Source organism: Hyperoodon ampullatus (assembly GCF_949752795.1).
Source record: "Hyperoodon ampullatus genome assembly, chromosome: 7".
Taxonomy (NCBI): domain Eukaryota; kingdom Metazoa; phylum Chordata; class Mammalia; order Artiodactyla; family Ziphiidae; genus Hyperoodon; species Hyperoodon ampullatus.
Genome location: NC_136920.1, coordinates 79,193,769 through 79,212,676, shown reverse-complemented (window position 1 = coordinate 79,212,676; position 18,908 = coordinate 79,193,769). Strand labels below are relative to the sequence as shown.

The following is an 18,908-nucleotide window of genomic DNA, read 5'->3' as shown; positions in this document are numbered from 1 at the left end:
TGCTTCTACATAGTTAAAATGCTGTTTATCAATGGAAAACGGTTCTTGCCGTTTGGCTTCTGTCGTTAGAGTCTTTTGATCTCTTTGGCTTTTCAGCTCTTAGGCTGTAACATTTGAATCAGCAAATGCCCCAAGGAGAAAAGCTGCACCAAATGTGAAGCTTGCTTCTGTTTCCCTTCTCTCCAGAACTTGGCCCACATGTCTTGGTGTCTCTCTAACATTCAGACGCCAGCGAACAGAAGTTTTCCTACTCTATCCAGCTTTTCTAAAATTTCTTTAGACTTTGCCTGATCTTATGTTATTATTCAACTATCATCTCAGTTACCCCTAGGAAGAAAATGTACAATTTTTAGAGAAAACGGAATCCTGGTACACTGTTGGTAGGAATGTAAACTGGTGCAGCCTCTGTGGACAAAAGTACGGAGGGTTCTCAAAAACTAAAAATAGAACTACCATATGACCTAACAACTCCACTCCTGGGTATAAATCCAAAAAGAACAAAAACACGTGTTTTCAAAAACATGTCTTTGAAAAGATACATGCACCCCAATGTTCTGAGCATCAGTGTTTACAATTACCAAGATATGGAAGCAACCTAAGTCTCATCAAGTGATGAATGGATAAAGAAGATGTGGTACATATAACCAATGGCATACTACTCAGCCTTAAAAAAGAAAGAAATGTTGCCATTTGCGGCAACATAGATGGACTTGGAGGACATTGTGGTAAGTGAAATAAGTCAAACAAAAACAAACACCGTAGGATATCACCTATATATGGAATCTAAAAAAGACAGCAATCTACCGAATATAACAAAAAGAAGGGGAGTCACAGATATAGAGAACAAACTAATGGTTGCCAGTGCGGAGGGGGAGGAGGGGGCAATACGGGGTGGGGAAGTGAGAGATGTAAACTACTGGGTGTACGACAGGCTCAAACATGTATTGTACAACACAGGGAATATAGCCAATATTTTGTAATAACTGTAAATGTAAAGTATCCTTTAAAAAGTATACAAAATTTTTTAAAACAGAAATCATACTGAAAATTGGAAACCATTTAAATGTCCATCAACAGGAAAATGCACATATAAATTATTGTATTTCCCTACATGGGAATCCTACATAGTGAGGAAAGTACATGAACTAGACAGATCTTTACGTGTCAGCATGGATGAACCTAGCAAAGATAACACTAAAAAAAGCAAGTAAGAAGAGAAAACATAGTAGAATACTATATGAGGTTTAAGAATACTTAAAAATGTAGCCTAAATAGAAAGACATCCATGCAGTGATGGAGACCAAGTTCAGAAGAGTGGTTACCCAGGGTCAGCTGGGGAGTGGCTGTGTTTGGGAAAGTGGTCACAGCAGGCTCTTCAACAGGAATGGTAATGTTTCAGTTCACACGCTGGCTGGAGGACGGAGGAGTGTCTGCGATGTTATAATGTGAGCACGCTGCATGTGAAAGCCATTGCTGACCACGTCTAGGGCATCTGATACGCGGGAGCTGGTAGTGGGTGGAGGCATCCAGAAGGTGGTGGTAGAAGAGGAACGTTGTATGCATAACGCCTAAGGCCTCACCAGAGGACGACCACTGTTCTAGAAACTGGACACAAATCCAACTTCTACGGCCAATGTTAAAAGACAAACTGAGGCATGTTTAAAAGAAGACTTTACGTGAGCAAAAATAGATTCAATTCAGGCACCGCCAAAGCGGAAGTGGTGAGGAGCGCTCCAGCCACAGGAGATGCAGAGATTTTTAGTTTCAAAGGGCAGAAGCAAAGCAAGGAAGTGACTGACTTGCTATCGCTTTAAAGCCTAGTTGGTGGTTTGTGACTGGTTGTCCTCAGCGGTGTGCGTCACCCTGAGGCATTGACAGGCTTAGATTTTGGTTGCTTTACGTAGGCGGCCGCATCACTAGAGCCACCGCAGGCTAACGGCCTCCTTGCAGGGTTCATTTACTAACACCAATTGTCTGAGTCCTTACTCTTACTCGGTCACTTCACTCCCTACGCCTCAGTTTCTCTTCTGTAAAGTGGATATTCAGTAGTAAATTCTCTGTGGAGTTGTCAGTACAAAACAAAGTGATTATTAGTAACCACGATCATGTCTTGAATGCATGGAACACGTCACCATATGCCAACTACCGTGTCAAGTTAGCAGAAACTACAGAAATTAAGAGCTCTCCGCATAAATTCACACACCCGTGCACCAGGTAAGGGACCACAGGCAGACGTTCACTCAGCCTTTCGTGTGTCCCTCACGGAATACACGCTCTCTCCTGGGCGGGGGGAGCACAGACACTTACGGGAGTTTACTTTTCAAATGCGTTGATACAACCAGGTCTCACTTTTGTTTGGATGAGTCAGCAAACGCGTTTTGGAAACCCCAAAGTCTCCACACCTCCAACGTTTCGCGCTGCCTTAGTCTCAGAGCTCAAGGCCCTACTCTTCAGGCCGCGTCACCATGGGAGACAGGGCTGCATGCGGACGTGACGCACGGCGAGCGTGCTGACGTCCTCGAGCCCCGCCCCCACGGTCCCGCCCGCTGACTTAAACGGCAGCCCCGCGGCGTGGAGGGCGTAGATGCGTGCGCCAACACCAGGCCCTGCGGGGTCTCTGGAGCGCGGCATGGGGGGGTTGGCGTAGCTGGGGCCCGTGGCCCTACGTCTTCTGGCTGCGACGCCGGTCCTGCGCACGGTGCGGGGCCGCAGCCGCCGGGCGGTGGGCGCCCGAGGGGCTGGGAGGCGAGCCGGAGCCCCCAGGCGGGTGTGGGCATCGTGTCCGCAGCCAGCGTCCCCGAGGCCGCGCTCGGGCCATGATCACTTGGTGAAGCTGCGCCGGGACAGCGTGGCCGGTATCTTTCCGCGCTCTGAGGACCTGTGCGCGCTGTAGGACTCGGTGCCTCTGCCCTCCGTGCGCGCTTCCCTACAGGAGGGCCTGCTGGACTTAAGGCCGACCGCTCCTGAGCACCCGCTGCCCCTGATCTGTATCCAGAGCTTCTTCCAGCCACGGCTTGTCGAGACAGGTTTGTACTTCCCGCTTCCAGGGCCCCTCGTGTGGGCGCTGAGAAGCGGGGTTTTAAATGGTGCAAGGTGGAGGGTGGGCACTAGAACCAGTGCCCAGTGACCGGGTGTGCGTGCACTAGACGGGGCGTGCGGCCTAGGACTCCTGCCAGCTCGGTGACCCCGGCCGAGTGCCTTAAGGCTTCAAGGTCTCAGTGTTCTCATCTGTAGCGTGGGCTTAACAGGACCCAGTCTCTGTGGCGGTTACAAGGATGCACTGTGTTAATGCTTCTAGACTCTACAAGGTAGAACACTTAGCACAGTTTGGAGCATCGTTAATTGTTGCACAGATGTTACCTGGTCTGTTGAATGACTTTGCCTGGTACACACCAAAGCGATTAGGAAATGGATATATCCCAGCTTCATTTCCTTTCCATTAAAACAGGGCTCAGGAAAAAAAAAAATCTGTTTTTCAGTAGTCGTATCATATAGTGGAAAGAGCACTGGTGTGAAGGCAGCCTAGGGTTTGAATTCCAGGGCTTATGCTGTCTGTGGCCTGGGCAGGTTTCTTTTGCACTACAATCCCCGCACTTGTCAAATGACATTAATAACCACTCTTTCTGTGGGTTCTTAGAATTAATTAAGCAGGTTATGTGTGCAAAGTATCCTGGCCCTTGAATGAATTGTCAGAACCAAGGGCTGCTGGAGACGATGCTTCTGCCCTAGGTAATCTTCCCTTCTGCTGGGCAGCAAGTAAACACAAGCACAGTAGTCAGTGCTCTGGAAGAAGTGAGTTCTGGTGCTATAGAGCACAGAATCTCTTTTTTCTTTGATTTAATTTTTATTTTATATTGGAGGATAGTTGATTTACAATATTGTGTTAGTTTCAGGCGTACAGTAAAGTGATTCCGTTATACATATATCCATTGCTTTTCAGATTCTTCTCCCGTACAGTTTGTTCCAGGCTATGGAGTAGAGTTCCCTGTGCTGTGCAGTAGGTCCTTGTTGATGATCTATTTGATATAGAGTCGTGTGTATATGTTAATGCCAAAGTCCTAATGTATCCTTCCCCCCGATCTTTCCCCTTTGCAGAGCACAGAATCTTGGAAGGGAAAGTTCAGGGTAGGATTTTTGGAGGAGGTGCCATCCTTTCTAAGGATATGTAGAAGCTCCTGGGGTGGCAGGAGAGAGCAGTGTGTGTTGAAGTTTGAGAAATATAAGAAAATATGGCAAAACTACTGTACAGGACTGCAACTCAGGGTTTGGGAAAGAAATGAGATTTGATACTGGAAACGTAGTGGGGCCCAAGAGAAGGGGGCCTTGTTTGTCCTGTCAGAAGTTTGGATGTTTATCCTGAAGGCTGTGGGAAACACCAAAGAACAGTGAGATGAACTTGTGGTTTAGAGGCTCACTCGGACCTCCATGTGGGAGGCAGTTGATTTGGTGCAGGGTGAATTGTAATCTGAGGGTCCCACTGAAGTTATGAAAGGTGGGACTGGGTTTTGCAGATCTGAGAGAGAATGGGTGGGGCCTGGTGACCAGTTAGAAAAGGGAGGGCAGCAAGCGTGGGTGACAGTTTACAGCTGCATCTTTTTGAGAGATACAGAGCACAGTGGGAAGGGATTGGGGGTGGGGAGAGGATCTTACTTCATCTTCAGTGCTTTAGAGGGGCCTGGTAGACGGGTCTGGACCCAAGGTACAGATCTGGGCTTTTTGGGAGGCCAGGTGTTTGAAGGCATGGTAGAGACTTAGGTTATCCACAAGAAGATCCAAAGAATCATAGGTCTGAGAGATTTTTAAGTGGGTATATTTGAGGATGTTTATAAGCTGTGAGAAAGTAGCCAGCAGAGGAAGGGTGTAAAGATCTAGGACAGGAAATGATTGTTCATTTGATTTTGAAAAGCTGAATACTTATCGTGTGCCTGGCCCTTTTCTAGGATCTGGGGTTCACACCATGTGTTATCTCTTCTGCAAGGATAGTTCAACTCCTCCCCTGGTGAAGAGAAGTCAGATTATTCTTTGCGTCCCATTCAGGTATAAGAACTGTTCTGTACCTCTGAAGGGACTTTACTTAACCAGAGTAATAAGTTAGAAATCAAAAGAAATTAGAGCTGGAAGGGACCTTAAAGGCCACTGTACTTAATTTTGCCTGATATTTGACATTGAATGTAAGAAAAATTTATTGTAGAGCCCATTCTCTTCAGAGTTCCTTCACTGAGCTTTCTTTATGTCTTGCATCCAGTGGGTCTATCTTGTAAATTTTGGCCTCCTCCTAAATTTGCTTCTTCATCCATATTACATTTTGCCCAGACTATGGCAGAAACTCCTGGGTGGTTTCACGGCCCCTGGGTTCAGTTCCTCTAAGTTCATCTGCCTACTCGGGTTAAGTGATCTTCTAACAGAAAAAGATGTGCTTAAAATAATGCTGCTAATGGCTTGCCCACACAGAGTTAGTGCATACTAGCCGCCCAGCGTGTGCACTGCACGGAGGCGTGTAGTATGAACTGTGCTCGGCCAAGCCTTATAGGGCTCTTTGCCCTTAGGAAGGGGAGCTTTTTGTGATCACTCCCTTTATCTAGTCGGTCCTTCAGCAGCGGGGAGCCTTTTTCTAATCAGCAGAGGCATCCTTACTCAGCCAGTGGTAGCCCCAGGTCTCACCACCTGTGGGATACAAGCCATGCTCTCTCCCAGGCTTGCTTGGACCAACATCTCTATTTTCATTTCTGTCTCTTCTCACACTTGGACCCCTGGCCTTTAGTCATCCCCACCTGCAGTATTTACAGTGCCCAGCAGGAGTCAGGCTTGAGTGTCTTTTCACACATGTTCCCTCTGCAGCTAATGCACCTCCTACTCCACCTCTGCATAGCCTCATCTTTCCAGACTGTACTTCAGGGTTATCATGAAGCCGTCACTTAGATATAACTTTTTGCCTCCATAGGAACCTCTGTGCATAAAGGTTACATTTATTTATCTCATGTGATTGAACTTTTAAGTTTATACATCTTCCTCCTTAATGAAGGCTTTAAGGGCAGGAGTTGTTTCTAATCCTTAGCCCAGAGCAGATGCTTTTGTTTTTATTTAGATACTTTTTAATGATGATAAAATGTATGGTTTAAATCACTCATTTTACAATAATTTTGCTTTAGGTTGTGACAGAAAAAGAGTTTACAGAAGTCGTGTTCCTGCGATAAGAAATAAAGATGTGACCTTTCAGTTGTGTAAAGCTCATAAATGCTGTGTAAGTGCGTCGGGTGCGCTAAGGAACATGGAGCTAAGTGGGCTAGTTGTGTGAGAGAGAGACGTAACTATGTTAACAAATGTGAGCCTTCATTGTGTCCTGCCAACATTTGATAGTTGGTTTTGGGGCTAACTAAACCAGTAAAAGTTTAAACTGTTCCTCCCCGTTAAAGGGATTGAATAATTGGCTTCTTTGGTGCACCTGTGTCTTGTGAATTGTCCAGTTGGGGATGGAGGTTTAGAAAGTGGGTTTCAGTCTTGTTTAAGTCTCTTGCCATCAGACTGGTCTCGTGATTTCCCACACACCATGTCTGTCTACCTTTTCCTGTCTACCTTTTGTTGGTAGTATTCAGGCCTGGATTGTCTCCTGTACCTGCTCAAACCTTGGTCCATTCTCATTTGTACCATGGAAGTTTGTCATGCTGGATACTGTCAGAATTAATCTTACTTAAGTTTGTGTTAAGCCACAAACTACATGTTTTGTATATTTTCTGTTTTCTCTGTTTATATTTTTATGGTTTCTCTTCAAGAAATATTATGGGAAGGGAAATAGCAAGATGAAGAGCAAAAAAGTCATCATTCTCCTTCAATTGTTAGAACATCTATGTGCAATCATAATTATGATGCACTGTGGTATGTGTTAAAATAAGAAATATATGTAACGTCCCGTAGGAGCAGCAAACTCAGTGGTGTTGGTGAGGGTGTGTCATGGCAGTAATCACAAAGCAGGTGACTCTTGATTAGGGTCCTGAAAGGTTAGTGTGCCTTCCATGTGTCCAGTAGTGGTCTGGAGGGGTCAGGAAGCCTGCCTTTCAATCTGAGGGAACAGAGAGTTTGAGGTCCTCTCTCTTCTATTGCTCTAGTATACTGCATAGCAGCTAATAAAATACTGGGTTTATAGTTGACATTTAAATCACTGATTGATCATCAAGATTGGCACGTATCATTGGAAATGAAAATCGGAGGAGTCTTATGCTTTTTAGGTTTTTCTTTTTTTTTCCTTTGTCTCAAAAGTATGTAGTACTTTACTGAGTGGTTGGGAATAAAGTTTGCAGTATTCAGTGTATTCAGTTTTAGTACCTAAATAGAATTAAACTGTTGCTGTAAACTGGAATAACACTTTGTTACTGATGAGTTTTAGGATGCATCAGTTCATCAATTACCTGTTTGGGAAGATTGTAGTTAATGATTTTAAGAATGTGGCTATAAACCTCCAATTGACTCAAGAAAAGCAAATAAGTCAAGATTGACAAATGTATAGGCTCTTCATCTTATTGTGTGTGTGTGTGTTTTTTTCCTTTTAGTTACTTGTCAAGGTATAAAGAACTCTATCACTGTTAAGACAGTAAACTTCACAGGGTATAATCTGACATAGCAGGGAACAGATCACATGGTCAAGATCTTAAAGGTGATTTGATGTTTAAACTTTCATGAAAACATATGTGATTGAAGCACATTACCATATTGATACAGATGGCAGTTAATATTTGTCTTTTCATACATGTGAGTGCAGCTTTTGCTTTGTAGAAAGAATATGACCAAACGGTGATGTGAATTGCTGTTGCCTAAACTATAGTGTTGAATCCCCAGTGTTTGCACTTGAGTTTAACAACTCTGTGGTTTCCTATCTTCTTCCTGAGACACTTAATCTCAGGTCCATCCTCGTTACACAGAGTGGTAAATTAGAGAACAATTAATATCACCATTTAAAGAAGTGAGACTGAAATCTCAACCATCCTGAACATAGGAACTGAAGGGGGCTCTCAGCCGTTCAGAGAGTTATTACCAAGCCAGTCGGCTTAATGCTGTTCAGTTTTCTCCATAGCAGAGCCTTCCAGGTCCTTTCTTTTGAGCTTATTTATTTTTATACACTATTCTGTATGGATACTGTACATAATACTAAATAGTTGTATTAACTGGGTTTAACTGGTGATGTATTTACATGAAGATCTAACTTCGTTTTGTTGATATCTTTTTAGGGGCTTTCCATTCATCAAAGCTTGTGATACATGTAAGCAGTTGCTGGTGTGTAGCTATCACATTTATGATATATAGGGCTTGAATTGGGAAAGGTGGATGGTCATTCTTCTTGCTTTTTAAACTGACAGAGCCTTACATGAAGCATTTCCCTCTCTGAAATAAATCCATGTAAAACATGTTTGGTCGCTCTCCCAATGCAACTGTGTAGTTGTGTGGATTTGGCGCACAACTGGCAGCCTTGTGGTGATGTCTGTAAACAAGGAAGCCTGTTTTCCAGTCCGCAAATCAGCTGTTACCCAGTGAAACGAACTTGATTGCCATTTCTGACCCCTCACCTGGAGCTGTCATACTCAAGAATGTTCACATGTTTTCAAGAAACGTTGTTTGCGGGCTATATGTACAAATTCCTGATCTGAAAGCCAATATAAAGCAACATCTCCCAAACCTCTGCTCTCTCACCAAGGCCACAGACATTCCCTCGCTTATGGCCTCGTGGCAAGCTAATACTGTCAGTATCAGATTCTCCTTCCCAGTGGTCTTGGGAGACTGCATAGTTGCTCTGTGAATGGCACCACTGCTGAGGTTGAGAGAAGAGCATCTTGGGTGTCAGTCCTGGCCTTGCATTCCCAGAGAGAGGGGTGTGCACCTCGTTCTCCTGTTAGGGTTTTCCTGTGCTGCAGGGTTTGCTGCTTGTTGTCAAAATGATGTCCTAGTGACTTGTTTTTTGTGTGGTTATATAATCCCAGCACACTTCTTTATGATCTGTAGACTTTTATGGGGTTGTGGCCAGGTCAGTTTTTACATGTTTGGAAATGTCCTATTGAACAACATTGCAGTGGCAGTAAAGCTTGATGGGAGAATTGTATTACTGTTGCCCTAGTTTTGGCTTAAGGGTGGTGAGAAGATGAAATTTTTGATGGGTCAGTTTTAGTTGTGTATGTGTATGTGATTTATTTTTTTAAATTCTAATGTCTATTATTCACAGCTTAGATATGTTGACTTTCTGATTATTCATCAGTCCCTTTACTGATGTATTTTCCTCTGAAAAACTACATTTTCTTCCAGACTGTTTTTTTTTTTGCCTTTTTAAATTTTATTTTATTTTATTTATTTAATTTATTTTTTTAATTAGTGTCTGCTTTATAACAAAGTGAATCAGTCATACATATACATCTGTTCCCCCATCCCTTCCCTCTTGCGTCTCCCTCCCTCCCACCCTCCCCATCCCACCCCTCCAGGCGGTCACAAAGCACCGAGCTGATATCCCTGTGCTATGTGGCTGCTTCCCACTATCTATCTACATTACGTTTGGTAGTGTATATATGTCCATGCCTCTCTTTCGCTTTGTCACAGCTTACCCTTCCCCCTCCCCATATCCTCAAGTCCATTCTCAAGTAGGTCTGTGTCTTTATTCCTGTTTTACCCCTAGGTTCTTCATGACATTTTTTTTTCTTAAATTCCATATATATGTGTTAGCATACGGTATTTTTCTTTCTCTTTCTGACTTACTTCACTCTGTATGACAGACTCTAGGTCTATCCACCTCATTACAAATAGCTCAGTTTCGTTTCTTTTTATGGCTGAGTAATATTCCATTGTATATATGTGCCACATCTTCCTTACCCATTCATCCGATGATGGACACTTAGGTTGTTTCCATCTCTGGGCTATTGTGAATAGAGCTGCAGTGAACATTTTGGTACATGTCTCTTTTTGAATTATGGTTTTCTCAGGGTATATGCCTAGTAGTGGGATTGCTGGGTCATATGGTAGTTCTATTTGTAGTTTTTTAAGGAACCTCCATACTGTTCTCCATAGTGGCTGTACCAATTCACATTCCCACCAGCAGTGCAACTTAATAAAATAATATGGGAAATTCCCATTACTAATCCCAACCATGAACAACAGAGGTCTGTACAGTAACATAGCAAAAATAAGTTCCTGTAATTTTACTTAGTCATTGCCCCGTTTAGACTAAGGAGCAGTGAGAGACATTTATAAATAATGATACCGCAGATCACTTTTGTTAAATGCCCTCTAATATTTGCATATTTGGATCTGGCTTGTGTTATCTATTTTACAATCTTGTCTTCTTTCTTTGCACTTTAGTGTAACAACTCTGTGATTTCGTATCTTCTTCCTCAGACACTCAGGTCCATCAGAATTTCCTGTGACTGTGACAGTAGAGAGTCCTTCCTCCTCAGAAATCGAAGAGGTCAACGATTCCTCAGAACGTGTTCAGGAGGAGCCAGAGAAAATCCGCTGGAAACAAGAAGCATTGCAGGTACAAAGTTATCACTTTAAAGCTATAGAGAAGATTATTTTTCAAACGGAAGGCTGATTGCAACACAGCACAGCTTGTGTGAGGGTTCTGTTTTCTCATGCCATGTGCATTGTATCCCCTTGAATGGTTCCTTAAACTTAGACCAAGGTGAATGGTGGACATTTGAACTCTAAGAAATAAAAATCAAAACTTGTCGTTAGTAATGTATTTCCCTTTCCTTAGAACCTTAGTATATTAGATTTAGGGAGAACCTTAGTGATCATAAGATAAGGAAGTTGAGTTCTGAATGAATACAGTGAGCTGATTCAGTGATCTTGTTTAAAGATGAGAAAATTGACAGTTCTAGTTGAACTCTCTTTTTATAAGAGGAAAATATGGCCTCATTTTAAATAAAAGTAAAGTTGAAAAACGTTTCGATGTTGATATTCTCCTTTCCTAAAATCAAAAATATCAAGAAGCTACATTCTATTACCAAATAAACCTGACCTCTAATGTCATTACAACATACTTTTGTTTGTATGGACAGAAAAGAAAAATTGATTTTTATAAGAAATTTTTGCACCTCAAAAATAATATATTTATTTTATTTCAACTTCAATGCAGAGCTGAACACTTCTAGTGAATAAAGCAACACCATTTGGGGGGACCTTGTCTTTGTACTACAAAGTCCATGTTTAATTTTAAAAAATTATTTAAATTTAATGATTTAAATTTAAAAATTATTTAATGTGATTTTCTTTTCATATGAAACATGAACCTTGACAGGTTTCAGAACTAATTATCCCATTATTGTAGGACTATGGGAATTACTCTTTGATTTTCAAAAGAGAAAGTTAGATTTTAATTTTTTTATTTTATTTTATTTTTTTTGCAGTACGCGGGCCTCTCATTGTTGTGGCCTCTCCCGTTGCGGAGCACAGGCTCCGGACGCGCGGGCTCAGCAGCCATGGCTCATGGGCCCAGCCGCTCGACCGCATGTGGGATCCTCCTGGACCGGGGCACGAACCCGTGTCCCCTGCACTGTGCCACCAGGGAAGCCCGATTTTTATTTTTTTAATGAAAATTAATGGTAATATAGAGAAATTTTAAGAAAAGAACTTAGAAAATTATGATTTAGAGCAGGAGAAATATTTAGTTCATGTAGAGTTACCCCCTTTCGTTTTATAAATGAGCACCTACAATTTGTAGCACGTAAGTGGTTTATTAGTAAATGGCAGAGTACGACAAGACCCTAGAGCATGTAACCCGCATTCCGTGTCATTTTAGATGTGGTGTATTCATTTCCTTCACGAGTAGACCAGGAGATTGTATTTCTAAAAGCAATGATAGACACTGGGGAAGACCAAGAAGTTTAAACACTGGGACCACAGAATAGCAGATTCAGAATGCATGAGAACCCTTTTAGCTCTTCTCCATTTTGACAAGACACAAAAATGATGGTATCAAAGTGTTTAAGTATATAAGCCCACGACAATCAAGAGATTTCAACATAGTTTGGAAAGACGGAAGACAGGTGGAAGAGTGTGAAACCAAAGCAGTAGAACAGAGGAAAAGCATCACCTAGAATATGCACAGGGACCACGTGCAACTGAGGACATTCTGACCTCACCTGCAGAAGTAGCTCCATGCTTTGATGCGCATGTATGAGAGAGGGTGGAGTTAGTTAAAAGTGTGACTGAAATAGGGGAGCTCATTGAAGGGTTGTGTTTGGAGGAGTGGACACCCAGCCCCGCCCTCACCCTCCTGAAATGAGATGATTTCATTTTGAAAACAGTGAAACTGGCGAGATCTAGGGCAGCTAGTGTGAGTTTTTACACCCGAGAAAATTGTGTTTGGGGGGGATCCTGTTACAGTTACTCCCCGCTTCTTCCTGCATAAGAAGCCAATCAATCGTTGACTTCAGGGAGCTTTCTGCACTCATTCTTTTTTTTTTTGCGGTACGCGGGCTTCTCACTGCTGTGGCCTCTCCCGTCGCGGAGCGCAGGCTCCGAATGCGCAGGCTCAGCGGCCATGGCTCACGGACCCAGCTGCTCCGCGGCATGTGGGATCCTCCCAGACCGGGGAACGAACCCGTGTCCCCTGTATCGGCAGGTGGACTCTCAACCACTGCGCCACCAGGGAAGCCCTCTGCACTCATTCTTAAATAGAAAATAACTGTCATTTGCCTGATAGCTGAGTAAAGCTTACAACGTCAGAGAGGGGGAAAAAGAGTGAAAACATATCCTAGTAGGACCAGGGACAATTTAGGGAACAAAATAATTTAAGGAAAAACCTTAATTAATATCCTGAGAGAGGTTTAAAAACAGCTAGAAACTATAAAATAAGACTAGGGAGTTAATTAAAAAGAGAATGGTCAGAAATCAAGAGAGGTCTCCTGGAAATGAAAATATGGTTGCTGAAATAAATTCAGTAGGAATTTTAAAAATTTCTCAGTGTATAAAAAAGAAAGACACAATGGAAAATGTGATAGAAATATGTTAGAGAGGCTGCATCTGGGAGATCCCACATGTTACTATTAGAAACTCCAGACCCAGAAAAAAAAATGGAGGGAAGCTACCAAAGAGCAATAAAATTCCCCACAGCTGAAAGTAGACATCAGGCCTCAGACTGAAAATAGTTATACAAGACGAGCAAGAATAGCCTCATACCTAGGCACCCTTCCTTGTGAAACTTTAAAATACTGAAAAAATAAATTAAAATAGAATGAAATACAAGGAGGATACATCCATTCCAGAGAGAAAAATACTGGCTACCTAAAAAGAAAATTTAAAATCTGACTTTATCATACTTGTCATGAGCACCATGGATCCTGGAAGGCATTAGAAAGATACCTCCAAAGTTTCTCAGGCACATAATTTTCACCCTAGGGGTTTGTATCCAGCCAAACTATGAGTCATAAGTGGAGGCTGAAGAAGATATTTCGTACAGAAAGAAATTTGAAAAATTGACCTCCTGTGCTACACCTTAAGCTATTTATAGACATAATCCAGCCAAATGAGGCAATAAACCAAGAAGGAAGGTAATAGGGGATTCAGTGCAGATTGCAGCTAGTCTAGAGTGGAGAGGCTTCTATTGATTGTGTGATTGAGAGCATAGAAACACCTTGAGGCATATTGTACTTACTAGGTATTAGGCACTGTTGGAAGGGAGGAGGGAGAGGAAGAGGAGAAGGAACTTGAACTCCAGAGGAGAAAAGGCTATACGGACATAAACATAAAGCCAACTAAACTATGGTTGATTTTTAACCTAGTATTGGTGAGGAAAGGAAGAATCCACTTCAACTTGACACTATAGATGTCCCCCTTTTCAGTGACACACAGGGGTAATGACCACCTATCTAATTTGTTGTCCAAACCGGAACTTGTCCAAACTCCTTACACTTCAATAGTGTAAGGAGGCACTCTAATGCTGTAACATCAGGACAACAGGTATAAACTGGAACAGCCCAAGGCGGCTTGGGGTATGTGGTCACCCTGCACAAGGGCAGTGACACTGGCACAGTATGGAACGAGGTGTAGTCTATACACAGAGACACAGTACATCTGCAGTGGGCAATATTAATTTCATTGTAATAATGGCAATACTGTCTTGGTTTGCAGCTTTTATTGTCAACGTGCATGTAATCACAAATAACTAAAGTAAACTGTACTTAGTATGTATTAGTATTAACTTGGTATGTACTGAAATGTATTGTATACTGGTATGTACTTAGCATATATTAGGCTCTAAGTGTTTTTGCATATATTAACTCATTTAATCCTCTGAATAGCCTTATGAGGTTGGTGCTAATATCATTCCCATTTTTGAGAACAGGAAGCTAAGTCAGGGAAGGAACTTGCCCAGGCTGTACCTAATTTAAGGTTGGATCGAGCCTTTGAGTTCAGGCTCTCCACCTGTTCTCTTAAACCTTACTCCGTACTGACTCTCAAATAACAGAAGACTTTACTGCACATAGAACAGAATATAAATTTCAACTTTGACAACGTAAAGGCTAGGTTTGGAAGGTAGACAGGAGGTAGAAAAAAGGGAAGATGGTATGAATGTCCTCATTTTACAAAGCGTGACGTTGAGAGAGTTTCTAGTTGATCAACAATGTAGGTTTTTAAGTATATGACTACAAGTCAAAGAGATCATGAGCAGTGGAATAACTCATGATGACATAACTTTACTGAGCAGTGTGGACATAGGAAAGAGTGTAAAGGAACTAAACCCTTACTTATTAGTAAGTTAGAAAATGAACAGATAATGCCTCCAATTTAGTGAGAAAATAGTCATGTAAGAGTATTACTTGGAAATGGAGAAGAATTGAAAATAACAATAGTTGGACTTCCCTGGTGGCGCAGTGGTTAAGAAACTGCCTGCCAAGGCAGGGGACATGGGTTCGAGCCCTGGTCCGGAAAGATCCCACATGCCGCGGAGCAGCGAAGCCCGTGCTCCACAACTACGGACCCGGCGCTCTAGAGCCTGTGAACCACAACTACTGAGCGCACGTGCCACAAGTACTGAAGCCCGTGCGCCTAGATCCTGTGCTCCCTAACAAGAGAAGCAACCTCAATGAAGAGTAGCCCCTGTTCGCCGCAACTAGAGAAAGCCTGCACGTAAGAACGAAGACTCAACACAGCCACAAATAAATAAATAATAAAATAATAAAAATAATAAAAAATAACAATAGTTGATGTAAACCTCATGAAAAAGGAAATCCAAACAGCCAGTAAACAGAGAAAAGCGTACGACTTCATTAAGTAATAAGAGACAAGTGAGTCAAAACCAAGGAAACTACATGCCAATGAGATGGACAAATACATACAATCTGGTAGTATCAGGTATTGTAGACCTCGAGTACTATGGGAATCTTCTACCCTACTTATACTGGAGTATAAATCGACACAACTACTTTGGAAAGCATTTAGCACTCTCCATCAACTGAAGTTATATAAATAGCCTGTGAGCCAGCAGCCCTCACCCCTGCCCTGTGTAAATGCACCAGAATAACCAGTACAGCAGGATTCCTGTCCATGATTTGCATTAGCACAAACTGAAAACAAACGAAATGTCCATTAAGAGTCAAAAATTAAAGATGATACAAATAGATGGAGAGATATACCATGTTCTTGGATTGGAAGAATCAACACTGTGAAAATGACTCTACTACCCAAAGCTATCTACAGATTCAGTGCAATCCCTATCAAACTACCACTGGCATTTTTCACAGAACTAGAACAAAAAATTTCACAATTTATATGGAAACACAAAAGACCCGAATAGCCGAATCAATCTTGAGAACGAAAAATGGAGCTGGAGGAATCAGGCTCCCTGACTTCAGACTATACTACAAAGCTACAGTAATCAAGACAGTATTGTACTGGCACAAAAACAGAAAGATAGGTCAATGGAACAGAATAGAAAGCCCAGAGATAAACCAACACACATATGGTCACCTTATCTTTGATAAAGGGGGCAGGAATGTACAGTGGAGAAAGGACAGTGTCTTCAATAAGTGGTGCTGGGAAAACTGGACAGGTACATGCATGTAAAAGTATGAGATTAGATCACTCCCTAACACCATACAGAAAAATAAGCTCAAAATGGATTAACGACCTAAATGTAAGGCCAGAAACTATCAAACTCTTAGAGGAAAACATAGGCAGAACACTCTATGACATAAATCACAGCAAGATCCTTTTTGACCCACCTCCTAACGAAATGGAAATCAAAACGAAAATAAACAAATGGGACCTAATGAAACTTCAAAGCTTTTGCACAGCAAAGGAAACCATAAATAAGACCAAAAGACAACCCTCAGAATGGGAGAAAATATTTGCAAATGAAGCAACTGACAGAGGATTAATCTACAAAATTTACAAGCAGCTCATGGAGCTCAATACCAAAAAAACAAACAACCCAATCCAAAAATGAGCAGAAGACCTAAATAGACATTTCTCCACAGAAGATATACAGACTGCCAACAAACACATGAAAGAATGCTCAACATCTTTAATCATTAGAGAAATGCAAATCAAAACTACAATGAGATATCATCTGACACCAGTCAGAATGGCCATCATCAAAAAATCTAGAAACAATAAATGCTGGAGAGGGTGTGGAGAAAAGGGAACACTCTTGCACTACTGGTGGGAATGTGAATTGGTACAGCCACTATGGAGAGCAGTATGGAGGTTCCTTAAAAAACTACAAATAGAACTACCATATGACCCAGCAATCCCACTATTGGGCATATACCATAAACCATAATTCAAAAACCATAAATTCAAAAAGAGTCATGTACCTATATGTTCATTGCAGCTCTATTTACAATAGCCAGGAGATGGAAACAACCTAAGTTTCCATCATTGGATGAATGGATAAAGAAGATGTGACACATATATACAATGGAATATTACTCAGCCATAAAAAGAAACGAAATTGAATTATTTGTAGTGAGGCGGATGGACCTAGAGTCTGTCATGCAGAGTGAAGTAAGTCACAAAGAGAAAGACAAATACTGTATGCTAACACATATATATGGAATCTAAGAAAAAAAATGTCATGAAGAACCTAGGGGTAAGACAGGAATAAAGACACAGACCTTAGTAGAGAATGGACTTGAGGATATGGGGAGGGGGAAGGGTAAGCTGTGACAAGGTGAGAGAGTGGCATGGACATATATACATTACCAAACGTAAAATAGATAGCTAGTGGGAAGCAGCCGCATAGCACAGGGAGATCAGCTTGGTGCTTTGGGACCACCTAGAGGGGTGGGATAGGGAGGGTGTGAGGGAGGGAGACACAAGAGGGAAGAGATATGGGAACATATGTATATGTATAACTGATTCACTTTGTTATAAAGCAGAAACTAACACCAAATTGTAAAGCAATTATACTCCAATAAAGATGTAAAAATAAAAAGTGTAGGCTGTTTTTATTATTGGATGCAAGCTAGTGATGCTGTAAAAGCTTTCAGCAAGTATGTGTTTCTTTTTTATATAAAGAACTGCCATTAAGGCTGCCCTAATATTTTTTAGATTACATTTACCTATAGATTACTTACAGGTTCAAATCTACAGTGGAAATAAGTTTTTTTTTTTTTTTTACTAGTTTTGGAATGATGTTTTTAAACCAGTTCCTTAGAAGACTCCTATGTGACCCACACTAGTAAAATATACCTTCAGGTGCCTCCTCTGTCTGTAGGCAACAGCAGTGTAAAATATGTAAACAAATGAGTGTCCTTGTTTGCTAAAATTTAATCTGTTGATCATGTTGTATTATTGCTCTTCCCCAAATTCTCTCTCTCCATCAGGTAACATTCCTTATTATTAGGAAGAGGAAGTTCCTCAACATGTTATTTCGACAGCATAATTTACCCAGATGATGGTCATTATGATGATGCTTCATTTGTTTTTGATTTATTTTACTTTTTTTGATGATGCTTTAGATTCATTTAGAGTCCACCATTCAGAGAGGAAGAATATCTGGCCTACATTATTTCTCATACTTATTAAAAATTGCCGCATTACCATTTGTGAGTTTGTTAAATGACTGGGTAGCATACCTCTTTATAAAGCTAAAATGGAGAGTAATAAATGAAAACACTCCCTAGCTATACTATTGATTTAATTGTTTCTTAAAATAACCTCATATTGGACTTGTATTTTACTCTTAGAAAATTGGCAAAGTGCTAATATATCTAGTTTAACTGGACCAAGTACATGTCTTATTTAACTTTGATTCCCCAGCAGAAACTCATTTATTAAGAATAAATGCTTGGGACTTCCCTGGTGGTGCTGTGGTTAAGAATCCATCTGCCAGTGCAGGGACACGGGTTTGAGCCCTGGTCTGGAAAGATCCCACATGCCGCGAAGCTGCTAAGCCTGGGCGCCACACTACTGAGCCTGCGCTCTAGAGCCCGTGAGTCACAATTACTGAAGCTCACATACCTTAGAGCCTGTGCACTGCAACTACTGAGCCCACATGCTGCAACTACTGAAGCCCATGCCCTCTAGGGCCCATGTGCTGCAACTACTGAAGCCCACATGCATAGAGCCCCTGCTCTGCAACGAGAAGCCACCACAATGAGAAGCCTGCACAGTGCAACGAAGAGTAGCCCCCGCTCGCCACCACTAGAGAAAGCCCATGCGCAACAATGAAGACCCAACGCAGCCAATAAATAAATAAAATAAAATAAAATAGAATAAACAGTCGAGAATATTGGACTTTATTTAAAAAAAAAAGAGTAAATGCCTGTTGAATCGAATTAATCAGCCAAACAGTAGACAAATGAAAGTTGTGGTTAATAAGATGGGCCAGACTGAAATAGTATTCTTGTTGAGAAGCTTACTTTAATCACCTTCTTATTTTCCAGCCTTATATAATCGTGTATTAATGTGATAGAATATTTCTCATATTG

At 41.6% G+C, this 18,908-nt stretch overlaps 1 pseudogene across 1 annotated transcript in view; it reads left to right on the top strand.

Moving 5' to 3' along the window:
• Window positions 1–2,359: 2,359 nt before the first annotated feature.
• LOC307055630 (centrosomal protein of 78 kDa-like) overlaps window positions 2,360–18,908 on the top strand; it is a 324,466-nt pseudogene continuing 307,917 nt past the window's right edge. Inside the window, exons 1-3 of the transcript in view lie at window positions 2,360–2,440; window positions 2,648–3,026; window positions 6,150–6,322. The product of the transcript in view is annotated as a centrosomal protein of 78 kDa-like (transcript). The remainder of the gene's footprint in view (window positions 2,441–2,647; window positions 3,027–6,149; window positions 6,323–18,908) is intronic.